General features: G+C 38.6%; 1 pseudogene; it reads left to right on the top strand.

Moving 5' to 3' along the window:
* Positions 1–2,182: 2,182 nt before the first annotated feature.
* On the top strand, positions 2,183–17,572 carry LOC124514168 (uncharacterized; annotated as a pseudogene).
* Positions 17,573–17,914: the final 342 nt, after the last annotated feature.

Genomic DNA, 17,914 nt, shown 5'->3' with positions numbered 1-17,914 from the left:
TAATATAAGGAAGTAGATTCCTTGTTTGGGTTCTCTTTACTGTGGATATATTTCAGACTGGAAGAGTACTCGGTCAAGAATGTTGTGGAAGAGATTATTCCATAAATAGAAAATTGGGATAGATGACTTCAAGATTCTAGCTGTGCCAAGTGCCAGGGGTTCCATAGAACCAGAGCTCAAAAGGTAACAAATTAAGTAGAAAATTACAGTTGTTAAGATATCTCCAGTTGAAACAGATCCACTTTTCTGTTAAGTGCTATCTGTTCCTTTAAGTTCTATTAAGTGCTATTTCTGTTAGTGCTTTTATAATCCTGGAACTGAGTTTTCTGAATATCTAACATAATTATTTATAGCTATAATTGTTCTCTTTAATATTGGTGTAGTACTTTATTGCAAAACAATATTCTTATGAAATGTTAATGCATATCCTCTATCTGTGTTTTAGATATTTAATTAATTATGACGGCTTAAATACATTAAAATGTATTAGCTGGAATTTGATCTTAACATAACTCATTAAAGTGATTTCTTTCTTTCAGTATGGAGTAATGTTATTATTGGACCATAGTTCTGGTAAAAAAAAAATTGGGAAAAAGTTTATTATACTTTTTAGCAATATCCACGAGCTCAACATTGATTATCATTTGAAATAGGGGCAACAAGAGTATCAGAACTTCATGGTTGAGTGATTTAGTCTCTGAACTACAATCTAGTTAAGAGGAGAGCCGCAGGGTTACTAATACATTAGGACTAAGGTCACAGAAGGGAATCAGGTGCCTTATGCCTTGACTTGATTATTATTAAATGTTTCCCTTCAGGAACATTACATTAATTTTCCATTTCAGAAAGAAAATTACTTTTGCAAGAGTTAGAACAGGGAACTAACTAGGTTCCTCCAAAATCTGGATATTTGCCAACTGCCTTGAGATATTCTTGATAGATAATTTCCTCCCTGCCTCCTCCATGCACGCAGTACGTTCTAATTGTCTAGTAGGTGGGAAATACAATTTTGTGCTAAATGAATTTCCATCGATGCTATTTGGAATATCTGTGTGTTGTAACCACTAATTCACAGTGGGCTATTTTCCTGGATAAATGCTTTAAATATAAGGTAGTTGTGTAGTTCTGCATCTTTACTCAAAAAATGTTTTTAGTAACATTTCTCTATTTTCTATTTTTTGTTAATGTGTAAGATTAAAACTGATAAAGCTTAGCAAGTGGAGGAAGGGTACATGGTAAAATAATAGCTCACCCAATCAAAAGATGTCTGAGGTTCTACTTATACTTTACTCTCTTAAAACTTCTTATCTCACAAGGGTAGCATACTGATTTGTATTATGTGCAAACCTACTTAATACATTTTCTAGACTGTGCAAAGGAGGATTGACATTTGTCACAACATTTGAAGCTTTGAAAAATTTACTTTATTTGGCACCCATATGAACATTTTTGTGTTTTGATAATATTTGGGACTGTTTCCAAGAATACTATATTCTTTGTACCACTATATATGTGAGGCAAATTGTTAATTTCTTCACTTTTTTTCACTAGAGAACATCCCCAATGCCACTTTATTATGAGTTAGAATATAGCACCTTAGAGGGGCACCTGGGTGTCTCAGTCAGTTAAGCTTCTGACTCTGGCTCGGGTCACGATCTTGCAGTCTGTGAGTTTGGGCCCCATGTTGGGCTTGTGCTGACAGCTCAGAGCCTGTAGCCTGCTTCGGATTCTGTGTCTTCCTCTCTCTCTGCCCCTCCGCCACTTGCACTCTGTCTCTGTCTCTGTCTCCGTCTCTCTCTCAAAACTAAATAAACATTTAAAAAGTTAGAATATAGTACCTTAGAATTATCTGTGTACTACCTAAAATCATAAAATTGTATGTTCTTCCTCTCCAGGTATACTCTATGCTGTGGATAATTCAAACAGCATTGGTCATAAAATACGGTTGTGTTTCCATTCAATGTCTGTTCTTTGAAAGTAGCAAATGCTTTAGCACTAGTTTTACTCAAACCTAACCCAGTAAATGAAACACTTCTTGAGTGTATTTCAATCCCAGTGTATCAATTACCTATTGCTTTGTGACAAATCACCTAAAAACTCAGTGGTTTCAAACAACCACTACTTATTATTTATCACAGTTCTGTAGGTTGACTGCAAGTGTCTTCTGGAAGTCTCCACTAGGATGGCTGAACCTCCCTCTCCACCATCTAGGAAAGAACAGGGCTGCATCAAAAGTTTGGCTTCTCTACATGCAGCTGGACTCAAAAGGGTGAGATTGGTGGAGGCAAGGCCTCTTGTCGCCTTGGCTTGGCAGTCATTCCAGTATCACTTTTGCCAAATTCTCTTGGCTAAAGAAAGTCACCAGGCCAGCTCAAATTCAAGATGGAAAAGTAGACTCTATCTCCTTACTGATTGGATGAATGGCAACATCACTTCCTAGATTGGGAGAAACTTGGGACCATATTTTGCAGTCTACCACCTCTGGGAAGTAAGGAAGTGACCATGGGTGCAATCTGATCAATCATCATATCTAAGTCAAAATCCCAAGAAACCAGAAAGTATAGATAACTCATACAACCCAAGTAAACAAAAATTTTTAACTGGCAAAATTTGAATAGACACTTTACAAAAATAAAATATATATATATACATATACATACATATATGTATATGTATAGCCAATGGGCACATGCAAAAATGTTCAACATCATTTGTCATCAGGATATGTAAATTTGTGCCTAAAAAACACACTGCACACATTTTACTCATTCTCCCACTCATGTATTCAATTAACATGTATTATTTTCTCAATGCCAAACATTATGGTAAGTAGTAGTTATATAAAGATAGGTCATGTTTGTTGAAACTCCCAATAGAGATGAACAAATCGAGTCAAAACAAAGTACTATACTAGAGAGTGTACAAAATTTAGAAAGGCACAGAGAAAGTAGTGACCAAGCTTTGGGAGACCAGAGAAGGATGAGGCAGAGTGATTTCTAGGTAGTCTTGAAAGAAGGGTGAGTTTACAAGGAATAATGGGGAGAAAGAGTATTCCAAGAAAAGAAGTAATCCTGTGTCAAAATATAAGCGCGTGGCACAGTGTGGCAGGGTTGGGGGAATAAGGAAGTTTGGCCTCTAAGGGAAAGGAGTAAGCTTAGTGGTGACTGATAGATGGGCGAGTACATAACGGGCAATGAGAGACTCATGATAACCTTTCCTACTCTGTTTCTTTCTTGGTGGACGAGCACAGAAGACAACTCCTCCATCAATTTATCAATTCTTTAATCTCCCCCTTCTCCCCTTCTTCCCATAAGAAAAAAAAAGCAACAACAAACAAAAAACCTTTCTTTTCTTGAGCTTCAGTAACACTTTGTTGTATACTTATCACATTTTACTTCATATTTAGATTATTTTTCTTCATGTCTGAACACTCATATTTGACTGACAGTTGCTGTTAAGGCAGGACCTGAGTCTTTTCTTTTCTCTTAAGAATATTTTGCAAGATTTTACTTTTACAGGTCACCAATAAATGCTTGTTAAGTAAATTTTTACTGTATCCTTTAATTATTTTTTGGCGTATGATGTTGACATGTTAAAAAGAGATCAAATACAACATAGTTTACTGCAATTGTCTCATAGATTTAGCTGTGAATGAAACTTAAATAGTCAAACTTAAGTTTGTATATTGTAGGCTTTTTTTTAAATCAAGTACTTTCAGGGGCACCTGGGTGGCTTAGTCAGTTAAATGTTGGACTTCGGCTCAGGTCATGATCTCATGGTTTGTAAGTTGGAGCCCTGAATCAGGCTGTCTGCTATTAGCACAAAGCCCGCTTCGGATCCTCTGTCTGCCTCTCTCTCTGCCCCTCCCCAACTTGTGCTCATTCTCTCTCTTTTTCTTTCTCAAAAAAAAAAAAAATAAACATTTAAGAAATCAAGTAATTTTATGTTTTTTTAAATGATTATTTCTTTTTGGTAAATTTAAATTTTGGAATATTTATCATTTAAAATATGAATTTCTTTATGCTGTGTGTTAAGTTGAACCCAGATTTCTTGGCCTTACGCATTAGAATTTGCTTTCAGAACTAGCTCTTTGTCATGGAATCACTTTCTAACAGTAATTCATAAAAGATACATTAAATCACATGGGCAATGTGATACATGAAATGCACTCATATATGAACTAATGATAAGTTCAACACACATTCTAGCAGTTCTTGGGAGATGAGCTGGGGGATAATAGGGAATAGTTTATTTTAAAATCCCAAGGAGTAGAATGTGAATAGTTTAAAAAACATAAATTTGATCTAAATATTATATATAAATTATTTTTAGGATGAAAACTACACAAAACAAGGCTTGGCTGATGTATGTGAAGATAGAGTGAAAAAAATACAGAAAGGTAAGCAAATAAAGTTGTAAAACTTAGTGGGTCCTAGACCTATATGTATTAAGTGAAAACTATCTGAATAATTTCAAGAAAGAAAAGAAAATTTAATTCACAAAATTAACAAAGTTCATTGAGCATCTATTATGCATAGGATACGTGAGGATTTTCATTATTAACTGTACTCAAATGAAAGTTTTCCCTTTCTACTTTATATTGTACGCTCAGACAGAGACTTAGTTTCTAACCAGAACAAAAGGACACTTAAATAACTTATCCTAGGTGTGAGCATTTATCCTCTGACTCCTGTCAATCCCTCATCAGTCAGGCTAGTCCCTAACTAAACAGATGGGGTTTTCACCAAGCTCTGACGGCCAGCAGGCATTGTTGAGCCAAGAATGAAAATTAATTCCATAGACAATGACCTTCTTCTGAAAATGCTTACATAGTCAAGGTTTGCATTCAATCATTCAAGGAAGATGTATTCTGCTTGATTTAAGGGAGGCCTTTCCTTCTACTATGATATTGCTTTGCTATTGAACAGGAATTCATAGGGAAGGCATTTGTCAGAAGATGGGGTTCTCTGCTTCTTTCTGAGTAATGAGGTTCAGGTCATTTAAAATACGGTTTCTCGGGGCGCCTGGGTGGCGCAGTCGGTTAAGCGTCCGACTTCAGCCAGGTCACGATCTCGCGGTCCGGGAGTTTGAGCCCCGCATCGGGCTCTGGGCTGATGGCTCAGAGCCTGGAGCCTGTTTCCCATTCTGTGTCTCCCTCTCTCTCTGCCCCTCCCCCGTTCATGCTCTGTCTCTCTCTGTCCCAAAAATAAATAAACGTTGAAAAAAAAAAATTAAAATAAATAAATAAATAAATAAAATACGGTTTCTCCATTTGTGAGGGAGGGTAGTAATACTCTCCTCCTCTCCAACTGCAACAACAGTGTTCACTATACCAAGAACCGCAATAATTTGTAATGTATTTTGAGTGTCACAGACTCAGATACCTGTAGCATTTTTTAATGCCTACCCCATTACAAATTATTAACTTTATTTCAGTGGAACCTAGAATAATGAGGAAGTATTATTATTCCCACCTAAGTATTTTTTATGTTTATTTATTTTTGAGAGAGAGAGCACGCGCATAAGTGGGGGAGGGACAGAGAAAGAGGAAGATACGGAATCCGAAGCAGGCTCCAGGCTCTGAGTTGTCAACACAGAGCCCAATGCAGGGCTTGAACCCACAAACCACGAGATCATGACCTGAGCTGAAGTCAGATGCTTAACCGACTGAGCCACCCAGGTGCCCTGCACTATTCCCATTTTATAAGCAAAGACACTGAGATTCAGCAATGTTAAGCAGTTTGGCCAAGATAACATTTCAAGTAAGTGCTAGAAATATTTAGAGCTATGTTATTCTGACTTCAAGTTCAGAGCTCTCTTAATTCTCCCACCCTGCCCTCTCAGAGCAATGCTATCGGCACAGTATTCTCTCCAGATTGTTCAGGGTGTTGAAGTAACAGTCTATATATAAAGTTCTATAAACTTCAAACTAGACTTTTCCCCTCTGCCTCCATAGAAGATCTCAGAGCCATAACACCTCCACTGAAATTTGTCATTGTCTCAAAAAGACACTGGTTTACAAACAAAAATAGCCCTTCATAGTTTTACCCATGATTAAATCAATCCTTATCCCAAAATATTTAGAATCAGCCATTCAACCATACTACTCTGCCTTTGAGACATATTTTTATTGAAATAAAAGCTAAATGGTATGAATACAGCCTTCAAAAAAAAGTCTCTAACTTTAGCTGAATTTAACAACGAAGTTGGGATCTTTTCTCAACCTACAAAAGTAATTAATTCACCACCTGGCTCAGTGCCTCGAAAGGATTAAATATAAAACATGAAAATTGCTTTCAGTTAAGGGGCAGTGAGATGAGATCGCATGAGAACTTAGCAAAAGACTCGCAAGATCAAAGCTGCACCTTGGCAGCAGGTCAGGGGTATCTGTTCAAGCACAGCTCCTTTCAGGGTTCAAACAATTGGCATGTATGTGGAACTATAAATAAGCAGGCTCCATCAAGAAAGTGTCCCCAGTTTCTGCTTTTTAGAAACCTCTGAGGAGAGGTGTATTTACCCTGGATTTTTGTGCTTATTGGCTGCCAACAGGTTTTTGGAAGCAAGTATCATAGGCATAAGAGGAAAGATATTACTAATTTTCAACAACAACAAAGTAAAAAACAAAATAACAGCGCAAGATAGATGTAAGATTCATGTTGTGTACTCCATAATTCTAAATTTCCTTTTTTAGCATCTACAGGGAGTATTCAGATCATATTCATATTTGTTTTCCTCCTTCCTAGCACACATCTTGGCACATAATAGACTTCCAAAAACTATTTGATGTCAGAATAATTAGGCTGTTGAGTGAAAAACATTCACCTACAGAGTATATCTGTCAAAGAGCCAATGTAATAGAGTCAGTGATTAGACTCTGGAGTCAGACTGTCTGGGGTCAAATATTCATTGCATCACTTACTAGCTTTATGATCTCACCCATTATAAAAAAGGAAAAGAAGTGGTATAAACCCATCAAATAAAATGTGGTGCATAATAAACTCAGCACAGGGCCCAGCAGATAGTAAGTGCTCAGTATACTTTAGCATTTATTGTTTTTGTTATTTGTCTGGAATCCTGTATTTACCAACTTTAATCATATCTTTGTGGTTCATGGAGAGAAATACAAGATGAAAAATGGTTCTATCAGGTGAACACCCACCAAATAAGTGACTGTGCAAAAGAGTAGAGATAAATGACCGAAGGGCGATTGTAAGAGCTGTGCTTCAGGGCTCTCTCCTTGGCTTCTTCTAATCAATATTTTTACCAATGAGTTGGTTGGAGATTTGTCACATTTAAAGACTATCTGACATGTCTGGTATAAAATGGAATCTAACATTCCCTGATTCAGCCTTTATCAACTTCTCCCCAAAATATCTGTGAAAAACAGCAAATTATCAAAATATCAAAAACTGAAAGCTGATGATCCATGGATTGTGGGAATTCAAGAGTCATTGGCACTATCAATACGGCTTAAGAAACATCTAAATTAATTTATCACAATCAATACTAGCCTGAAATATATTCATTTTATCCAACTAATATTTATTGATTGCCTACAATGTGTTGAGTACTGTTCTAGGAACTTGGGATCCATTAGTAAACAAAGCAAAGATTCCTGAATTCACGGAACAGGGGATAAATGGTAACTATAATTAATAAATAAAATATATTGTGTCCGATGGTTTTGAGTGCCGTGATACAAAAGGGGGGGGGGTGGGGAATATCAGCAGAAGATGAGGGCTGCAGTATTAAGCAGGGTGGTCAGGAAAGCTTCACTCAGAAGGTGAAATTGGAGACAATGCTAAAGGAAGTCTTGACAGAAATAAGGGATTGACTATGGGGACATCTGAAGGAGGACTATTCCAGGAGGAGAGAAGAGCTGGAGGAAATGTTCTGAGATGGAAAGAAGAAAACAAGAGAAGTCACTTCTTTCTATGCTTGTCCCTAAGTGACAAAACCATAGTGATCCAGAGGAGTGTGTTTTATTATCTTTTAAGTTTATTATTTAGGGCCATCTGGGTGGCTCAGTCGGTTATGTGTCCGACTTAGGCTCAGGTCATGATCTCACGGTTCAAGGGTTCAAGCCCCGCGTCAGGCTCTATGCTGACAACTCAGAGCCTGGAGCCTGCTTCCAATTCTGTGTCTCTCTGTCTCTGCCCCTCCCCCACTTGCACTCTGTCTCCCTCTGTGTCTCAAAAATAAACATTAACAATAATAATAATAAAGTTTATTTATTTTGAGAGAGAGAGAGAGAGATAGCATGAATGGGGGAGAGGCAGAGAGAGAGAGAGGGAGAGAGGAGAACTCCAGGCAGGCTCCACACTGTCAGCACAGAGCCCTGTGTGGGGCTGGAACTCACAACCCATGAGATCATGACCTGAACCAAAATCAAGAGTTAGACACTTAACCACCTGAGCCACCCAGTCACCCCTGAAGGAATTTGGTTTAGAAAAATAATAATAATAATATACATATTGAAAACCAGAGTCAGAATCACAACTCAAGAAAAGCCAAACTGAATAAAATGAAGCTTAATGGGGACAAATGATAAAGTATGGCAATTGAGTTTAAAAAAAGAAGTACTGGAGGCCGCCTGCATGGCTCAGTTGGTCAAGCGGTTGACTTTGGCTCAGGTCATGATCTCACAGTTCGTGTGTTGAGGCTCTGCGTTGTGCTCTCCACTGTCATCACAGAGCCCACTTTAGATCCTCTGTCTCCCTCTCTCTCTGCCCCTCCCTGGTGTGCTCCCTCTCTCTCTCTCTCTCTCTCTCTCTCAAATAAAAAATTTAAAAAAAATTTTTTTTAAAGAAGTACCAGGGTGCCTGATGGCTCAGTGGTTGAGCGTCCGACTTTGGCTCAGGTCTTGATCTCATGGTTTGTGAGTTCAAGCCCCACTTCAGGCTTTTGCACTGATAACGCAGAGCCTGCTTCGGATTCCCTGTCTCCCTCTCTCTCTGCCCCTCCCCCACTAGCACACATGCACGCATTCTCTCTCTCTTTCTCTCTCAAAATTAAATAAACATTAAAGAATTAAAAAAAAGAAAAGAAGTACCTAACTGTAGTATAGCAAAAGCCAGTTTTAACAGCAGGATGTGTCAAAGACACTTGGGAGTTTTAGCTGCTTTCTTCTAAAACCCAATTTGACTCAACACTGGGAGTGGCTGCCAAAATAGCTCTGGTACTAAAATGCATTACTACTACGTAGTATCCGAAACTGGGAAATTGATATTTTGGCCCGCTCTACATGGTTGATCAAATCCTGGAGTATGTTGATCAATTCTGTGTCCCACACTTAAAAGTGCACCCAGAGGATGTTAAGGAGACTATCAGCATAACATCTGAGAAACAGATTATGGGACCGACACTGAAAAAGCTAGAAAAGGAAAGGCATGGGATCAGGATAAGAACATATTTAAGCAGTTAGAAATCAAGTGCATATACGAAGCACTTTCACATAGCTTTTCTTGTTAAATCTTCACAATATCCAGAGGTAATTATTATTACTTTTATTGCCACCTCACGTCGTTTTTTAACCCGAAGATTAAGACTCAGAGAGCCAAAGGAGAGGCCAGGTCTGACTCAGGCCCTGGAGTGTGAACATGCATGCTCCATTGATCATGGCCCCAATCCAAGGACGCTCACTAAGCTCTCAATGAGAGTCTAACCCTGACACTCCTCTACCGGATCCTTGACAGACTGAAGCCCAGTGTTCCAGATGCCAAATGACTGTCAATTAACAAAGCCAGACATACTTCTTCTTCTCTTCTTTTGCTTATCTTCTTTTAGCCCTCATTGTCCTCAGGTCCCAGCAAATTTCTCTCTTCTTTCCACCTTGAAAATTTACGAATATCTCTTAAACACCTACCATGTGAGTAGCAAGAAAAGGGAAAAGTGGCGGAAGGGGGATATAATGAGATAAAGATGAGTAAAACACCATACCTAGTAAGTTGGAAATAATGCATCCTGACTCAGCCATTCCCTTTCTAGGTATATTCTCTAGAAAAACTTGCATGGGTGTATAAAAAGATAGGTAGAATACATTTCTACAATGCAAGTAACATTGTTTGCAATATTGAAAAACTGATAGAAACTAAAGGCGCATCATTAGAAACATGGGTAAGCAGAAAGGTAAAATGAATGTACCAGAGAGATGTAGAGGTCACAAAAAGAAAGTTGAATGGGGAAAAAAGTTGCAGAATGGTTATGTACAATATGACACCACTTATAAACATTTTTAAAACACACGAAGGAGTTTCAGATATACATATGTATTTTTCTGCCTGCCTCCATTCTTTCAAGAGTTGTCTATGTTCCAGTCACCACTTTCTTCCTCTGCTCAGATATATCTCTTTACTCTTTTCTGGTCACTTGCTGAAGTCCCCAACTGAGATGAGTCCTTGTCCTAGGAAGGAGGTTAAGGAGGAAGGGTCAGCTGGATTTTGAGCTTTACTTTCCTCATGCTCCTTACCTATGTATCTTCGTTTAGAATGCCTATCCTCATTGCCTGATATAAAATTCTTACCCATTATCCAAGATCCAATTTAAACCAATTTCCTCTAAAATGCTTTCTTAATCACCCCTAATTGGAATTTAGTTCTCCTCCCTCATATTCTCTTAGCACCCTTTCCAACCACTCTTGAAAAATTGTTTATGTATATCTGTCTCCCCACTGTACTGATGGCCTCTAGAGACCATAGGTTTTATCTTCTATGCCTCTGAATTCCTCCTCAGCACCTAACACAGGAGGCAGACCATAGGATGTGCTCAAAACAATGTTTGTTTAATTCTGATACTGTGTTGTGACAAGACTTCTTGATCTCTAAACACCACTTTGCTTGGAGCAAATACCTTTTTCTCCCATTCTCCAGAAACTAATTCTGTGATCTATAACTAAACCTAACTACATTCTGGATCAACTGCTTGGCCCCTTCTCCACTGTTTTATGCTCTGCCTGCTTTGTGTGTATCTGTGTGTGTTTATGTGTGTGTTTCTACTTTCACACTGATTTCACTTATTTTTAATTTTGAGGGCTATAAGCTAGTAGTCTGCATGATTGAATTATGCCCAATTTTTTCAGTTATTTCTGTGCTAATCTTTTTATATCCACTATATACAATCTTAACAGATAAGTTCAGCAAGAAGTGATGAACAAGCCATTTTTAAATGGGTCTTCCCAATTAATTTCAGGACTAGAAAGTCAATGGAGTTCGAAGAGGAATGACCAGAGGCTCTGAGAGTTTTCTGAAAGTCATTCCAAATTACCAGATAATGAGGAGTTTTCTCTGATAGCTAGTGTATAATTGAATGAGCTGGATAGTAACCAGTCCCAAAAGCAATTCATTTGTGTAGTATAATTCTGTTTTTTTCTTCCAGATAAGTTTCTTGCAACTATAACAGCTAGTTCACATTATCTTTTCCCTCTGCATCTTTCTAGGTTTACTTCTGTCCTTACTGAAGCACATCCTTTAGTAGTTCTTTCAGAAAAAATCAATGGGTAGCAAACCGATATAATCTTTTTCTAAAACATGACCTATTTTGCTTTCAATTTGGAATGATGCTTCAGTGTCAGGACTTTAAAAATATTATTCTCCATTTTCTTCTGGCATATTATGGATGGAAATCTAATGTCAATTTAATCATTATGACTTTGGCAATAATCTGTCTTTTCTCTTCACTTAGGCTTCAACATTATCTATGTATAAATGTCATTTTCCCTTTTACCATACTATTTGTAGGTATAAATAATTTTTATTTATCCTATTCATTGCACAAGTATACTTTTCATCTAAGTGTAAAAGAACCCAAGTCCATCTGTTTGATGCACAGCAAAGTCAATAGGGTATGTACCAAGGAAAGAGTTTGAGAGGCAGCCAATGGGGGAGATGGGAGGACAAGCCTCAAATCTGCCTCCCCAAAGGGGAAGAGAGCAAGTTTTTTATAATCATGGAGGTTTTAATTACATACATACTGATGAAAAAGGGCAGAGAATCATATCATTATTCTTGAGGAAAGAGGGAGTATGCACAGTGAGCAAACATATATGTACCATATATCCCATGCTCACTTTAAGGTGGAAACTTAACATCAGAATGAGACAAAATTCAGTCCCTGATGTCAGGGGGGTTATCTTAGGACAAGGAGAAGGGGCAATGGGCATGCTTCAAGAGCTTATATAAACTAAATGGAGTCTTGGGCTCCTTATCTTGGGTAAGGAATGCAGGGCCTTCCTTGTTCATAGGTTGGGACCATATCAGTTGACCTTGAGTCAAGACTTCTGCAGTGACAACTAGTGAGTTTCTTAGTGGGGTCTGAAAAGATACAATAGCTGATTAGAGGGAAACAGTTCTCTGAAAAACAAGCTTTAAACTTTCTGCCAGTTTTAACCTCATTAACCCGATAGGACATGGTTTCATAAGAACTCAGCTGTTTCTTGTCTAGCTAAATTCATGACCCTCAGATCCACTTTTAGAATAATTTAAGCCCATTTAGTTTTCTATAATTCTAGAAAATGTTTGACATTACCTTTTCAGACTTTTTTTTAGTTCTTCTAGGTAAACATTAGACATCAATTAGCACTTATCTGGTCTTGCTCCTAGCTATATAGTTCATGTCTTTTTTTTTCTCTACTGTGTTCTAGGTAGAGTCATCAATACATTATTCCAATTTATTAATTCTTTTTGTGTTCTGTGTGGAGAATTCTTATTGTATCTGTTTGGAGTCTTGATGTGTTTGGTAATTTTGGTTTGCAGACTCATTTTTAGAGGTACGTATTCTTCCTCCCTCTAATTCACTTACTTCTTCCTATATAGCAGTTTTCTGGGTCCATCAACACAGCCTTCTAGGGAAACCAGTTCAGAAACTTTTATTAGAGGCTTAGAGTTCCTGTCCTCTAACAATAATAAATGCATAACTTTGCTCACATCCTTCCTTTAAGCTAATCTGGATCCTCCTACCTTCCCAAGCATCCAGTTTAGCCTAGCCCTAGGCAACTGTCATTAGTAACTCTTTATAGCGTTCTTCATAATGCCCCTAGTTTCAAGTGATCCCCTTGACTCTACCTTATGTGCAGTTTCATTCTTCCTGTACTCAAAAAATATGAACTCCTGGCAGCCTCACAGCTTTTATACTTCTCAAAAGTTTGCAATTCTGTTTCTGGTCCATGGACATGTATGCCTCATCTTGACCATTTTGTTTTCTCTTTCTACATATTCCTGTCATCTCTAAGCATTGTAGCTGGAGTTGGGAGAAAGGGTGCCTGAAATCTATCCTGCCCCACTATCATCTATATTCTAGCTCTTCTCAAAGCAGTTCTGCTATCTCACTGGAAACTTTCCCTCTCCCTCTACCAGTGAGTGAAGTGGTGAATGTTAGCTTATGAGATTTAGGTTCCTTCATGTGCACCCAAGATCATGAAATTGTTCCTCAGCTGGGAGCACTCACTCTGGTTTGTGTCCATAGACTCTTTAATAACAGTTAAATACTTGTCAAATGTGTGCACACTGTTTGCTACTGATAATGGGGCAGAATCAACATTTCACACAACCAGTCAGCACTTCATCTCTGTTTAAATCGATGGACCAACAAGAGAGGGTACATTAAGATAATTTCTACATTAAGATAACTTCTCACTGCACAAGATCTTGGAAATTCTGATTACATGGAATCTGAGACTGAGTAAGTCAGAGTTGACACCTGGAAGAGGTGGGTTCCCCTTTCTGTTTTCACCTAGTCAATTGACCATTACATCAGCAATATATCCTCTTAGTGGAGACCGTAGAATTTCAACAGACAGATCACTGATAGATAGATAGGTCAATCAATCGATAGGTAATACACACACATACACACACATGAGGCGCCTTAAAAAGGGGAGACTAGACTTTGAGCTGTATCTCTGTTATAAAAATACTGTTTTTACTTAGATTATATGTTTTAGTCAATAGAATTTTAAGAAATAATATGGCTGCAAGATACAGTGTGAATTATAAAGAGACAGTAATTGACTAATAACAGAATAAACTGGTAACCCATAGCAACAATCACCACTCTCAAACAGCACTTTCAGAGATAATTAAAAATTTTAACCACCAGCTTTTTAATATTTTTCCTCCAAAGTACTTACATGGATTTATTTGTATGGGAGAGGTAAAAAAGAGAAAAGATGTTAATGGAAAATGAAGAAACAGAATTAATAAAAGCTCTGGTTAAAAAAAAATCTCCTACTTTTGACTTTCAGTATCATTTCAAGTGCATCACATAATTTCTCTGCCTACAAAGCAGAAATGCTAATATTTGCCATATCTTCAACTGATAAACACTCTTTGAACAACTAGGATTAAGACTCAATGTAAATACAGCAGAGTGCTATTTTTACTAACATTTTTCAAAGCCTTCTAAAATTTTAATCCACTGAAAATAATTGCTTAATTACATGAAAAGACATGAACACCTGGCTAGATTAAGATTTTGCACCCCATGGGGAAACTCACATGGAGTTGTCCCATAAACTTACAAGGGGAATAAATTGGGCCTATAAACTTGGAGCCTTAGGTCAGGTTTACTCCAGCCTAAAGCTTTTTTCCAACTGTAAGGAAAAATTTTGCTTTGTTTTAGGAGATTAAAAAGTTCTAAAACACATTGCTCTTATACAACTGAGTGACTCAAAGTGCTATTTCTCTCAGCAATTATCATATGAGCTACAAAATCGGATGAATTCAGGGGACGCTATGAGCCACTATCATATCCCAGTGCCGGTGTTTAAATGAAATAGTTGAACATTGTCAAAGGAAGAATTGTGTTATGAACAGTGTTAACATTTAAAAAGAACCATGCCTACCTGCTGGGCGGGCAGAAGGCTGAGTTGAGAGTGATCCACGAGGCCAGCCATACACCTTCAGTGTCCTACCTCTGGAGTATATCAGCTCCTCAGCACCATCTCATTATTTAGTTCACACGGATCTTGATCACCTCTCCCTTCCACAAGATACGCTGGTCCATTACACTGATGATATGCTGATGGGGCCTAATGAGTGACAAGTGACAACCACTCTAGACTTACTGGTGAGATATTTGCGTGTTAGAGGGTGGGAAATAAATCTGACTAAAATTCAGAGGACTTCTACCCAGTGAAATTTCAAGGGGTCTACTGGTATTGGCATGCTCAGATATACCTCTTTAGGTGAAACATAATTTGTTGGATCCCCTGGACCTTCCTATAACTAAGAAAGAAGCACAGTGCCTCATGGGACTCTTTGGATTTTAAAGGCAGCATATTCCTTACTTGGGTATGTTACTCCAGCACGTTTATTGAGTGACCTGAAAAGCTGAAAACTTTTGACTACAGCCAAGAAGAAGAGAAGACCCTGAAATAGGTCTAGCTGCTGTGCAAGCTGGTCTCCCACTTGGCCCATATGATGTAGCAGATTCAATAATGCTTGAAATGTCAGTGGCAGACAGAGATACCATTTAGGGACTTTAGCAGGCTTGTGTAGGTGAATTGCAGTGAAAGTCTTTAGGATGTGAGAGCCCTGCCTTTAACTGCAGATAACTACCCTCCTTCTGAGAAACAGCTCATGACCTGCTATCGGGCCTTAGTAGAGACTGAAAGATTGAGCATGGACCACCAAGTTACTATGCCATCTAAGCTGCCTGTCATGAACTAGGTGCTGTCTTTCCCACCAAGCCATAAAGTTGGATGTGCACAGCAAGATGTCATCATCAAATATAAGTGGTATATACGTGATCAGGCTCAACAGGCCCTGAAAGCACAAGTAACTTACATGGAGAAGTGCCCCAAATACTCCTGGTCCCCATTCCTGCTATACTGGCTTCTCTCTCCCTACAATCCATTGACAGAGTTAGAGAAGACAAGCTTGATTTATAGATGGTTCTATATGATATGCAGATACCACCCAAAAGTGGACAACTGCAGCACTATAGCCCTTGTCTGGGATAGCCTTGAAAAACAATGGGAGGGAAAAATCCTGCCATTGGGTAGAACTTTGGGAAGCGCACCTGCTTGTTTACTCTGTTTGGAGGAAAAATGGTCAGATGTGCAAACATATACCAATTTATGGGCTGTAGCCAAAAGTTTGGCTGAATGGTCAGGAACATAAAAGGGATACGCTTGGAAAATGGATAACAAAGAAATTCGGGGTAGAGGTATATGGATAGACCTCTCTGAACGGGCAAAATATGTGAAGATATTAGTGTCCCATGTGGATGCTCACCAAGGGCAACGTCAGCAGGGGAGGATTCTAATAATCAAGTAAATAGGATGTCCCGTTCTGTGGATGCCAATCAACTTCCTTCCCCAGCCACCCCTGTCATCACCCAAGGGGTTCATGAACAAAGTGGCCATGGTCGCAGGGATAGAGGTTATGCATAGGCCCAGCAACATGAACTTCTACTCACCATGGCCAACCTGACCACGGCCACCTCTGAGTGCAATCTGGCAGCAGCAAACTGACACTGATTCCCCAATATGGCACTACTCCTCAGGGTGATCTTCCAGCTACCTGGTGGCAGATGACTACACCAGACTGCTTTCATCATGGAAGGGCCAGAGTTTTGTTCTTTCTGGAATAGATATTTACTCTGGATATAGGTTTGCTTTTCCTACACACAAAGCTTCTGCCAAAACTATCATCTGTGGACTTATAGAATGTCTTATCCACCATCAAGCATTTCACAGAGCATAACTTCTGAGTAAGGAAATCATTTAGCAAAAGAAATGTGGCAATGAGCCCATGCTTATGGAATTCACTGGTCTTGCCATGTTCCCCACCACCTTGTAGCAACCAGCTTGCTAAGATACTGCAAGGGCCTTTTGAAGACACAGTTACAGTACCAGCTATGTGGCAATACCTTGCAGGGCTGGTGCAAGGTTCTCCAGAAGCTGTATATGGTCTGAATCAGTATCCAATATAAGGTGCTGTTTCTCTGATAGCCAGGATTCATGAGTCCAGGAATTAAGGGGTAAAAAGAGGAGTGGCACCACTATCACCTCCACCAACACATTCGCAAATATTTTTTGCTTTCTGTTCCTGTGATGTTATGCTTTGCTAGCCTAGAGGTCTTATTTCCCAAAGGGAGGAATGCTTCCCTTAGGAAAAACAACAATGATTCCATTGAACTAGAAGACAATATTGCCACCTAGCCACTTTGGGATCCTCATGCCTCTCAATCTGTAGACAAAGAAGGGAGTTAGGATGTTGGCTGGGGTGATTGATTCTGACTACCAAGGGGAAATTGGACTACTATTCCGCAATGGAGTTAAGGAAGAGTACGTGTGGACTTCGCTAGGGTGTCTCTTAGTATCACCATGCCCTGTGGTTAAGGCCAATGGAAAATATAACAACCCAGTCCAGGTAGGACTATTAATGGCTCAGACCCTTTAAGAATGAAAGTTTGGGTTACCCTGCCACCTGCTAAAAAAAAAAAAAAAACACACACACACACAACCAGCTCAGAGTCTTGCTGAAGGCAAAAGGAGTGTAAAATGGGTAGTAAAAGAAGTAGTTATAAATACCAGCTACAACCACATAACCAGTTACAGATACAAGGACTATAATTGTCATGAGTAGTTCCTCCTTATTTTGTTATAAATATATTGATGTGTATATTTACATTAAGCTAATACCTTTGTTTTCTTTCCTCTTTTATTCCCTTATCATGTAATATACGATGTACTGGCTAATAATACTTCAGTATTATTATTTCACATCATAGTACTTAAGTTATGGGATATCAGGAGAAGAGTAAACATCAGTCAAGGACTTTATCTCCTCTTCTGGGGAAGCAGTAGTGTATTTTCAGTTGTATGCAGGATAGTTGTATCATGTAAGGCAGAATTATGATCTTGTTATTGTTAGAGATTAAGCAAGGATATGTGTATGGGTTCCAGGTTGACAAG

The sequence above is a fragment of the Lynx rufus genome, unplaced genomic scaffold (genome assembly GCF_022079265.1).
Source record: "Lynx rufus isolate CCGP_SWC_20201006 ecotype Redwood Valley unplaced genomic scaffold, mLynRuf1.p SCAF_2, whole genome shotgun sequence".
Lineage (NCBI taxonomy): Eukaryota > Metazoa > Chordata > Mammalia > Carnivora > Felidae > Lynx > Lynx rufus.
The sequence above is the reverse complement of the archived record's forward strand: the minus strand, read 5'-3'. Positions and strand labels throughout refer to the sequence as shown.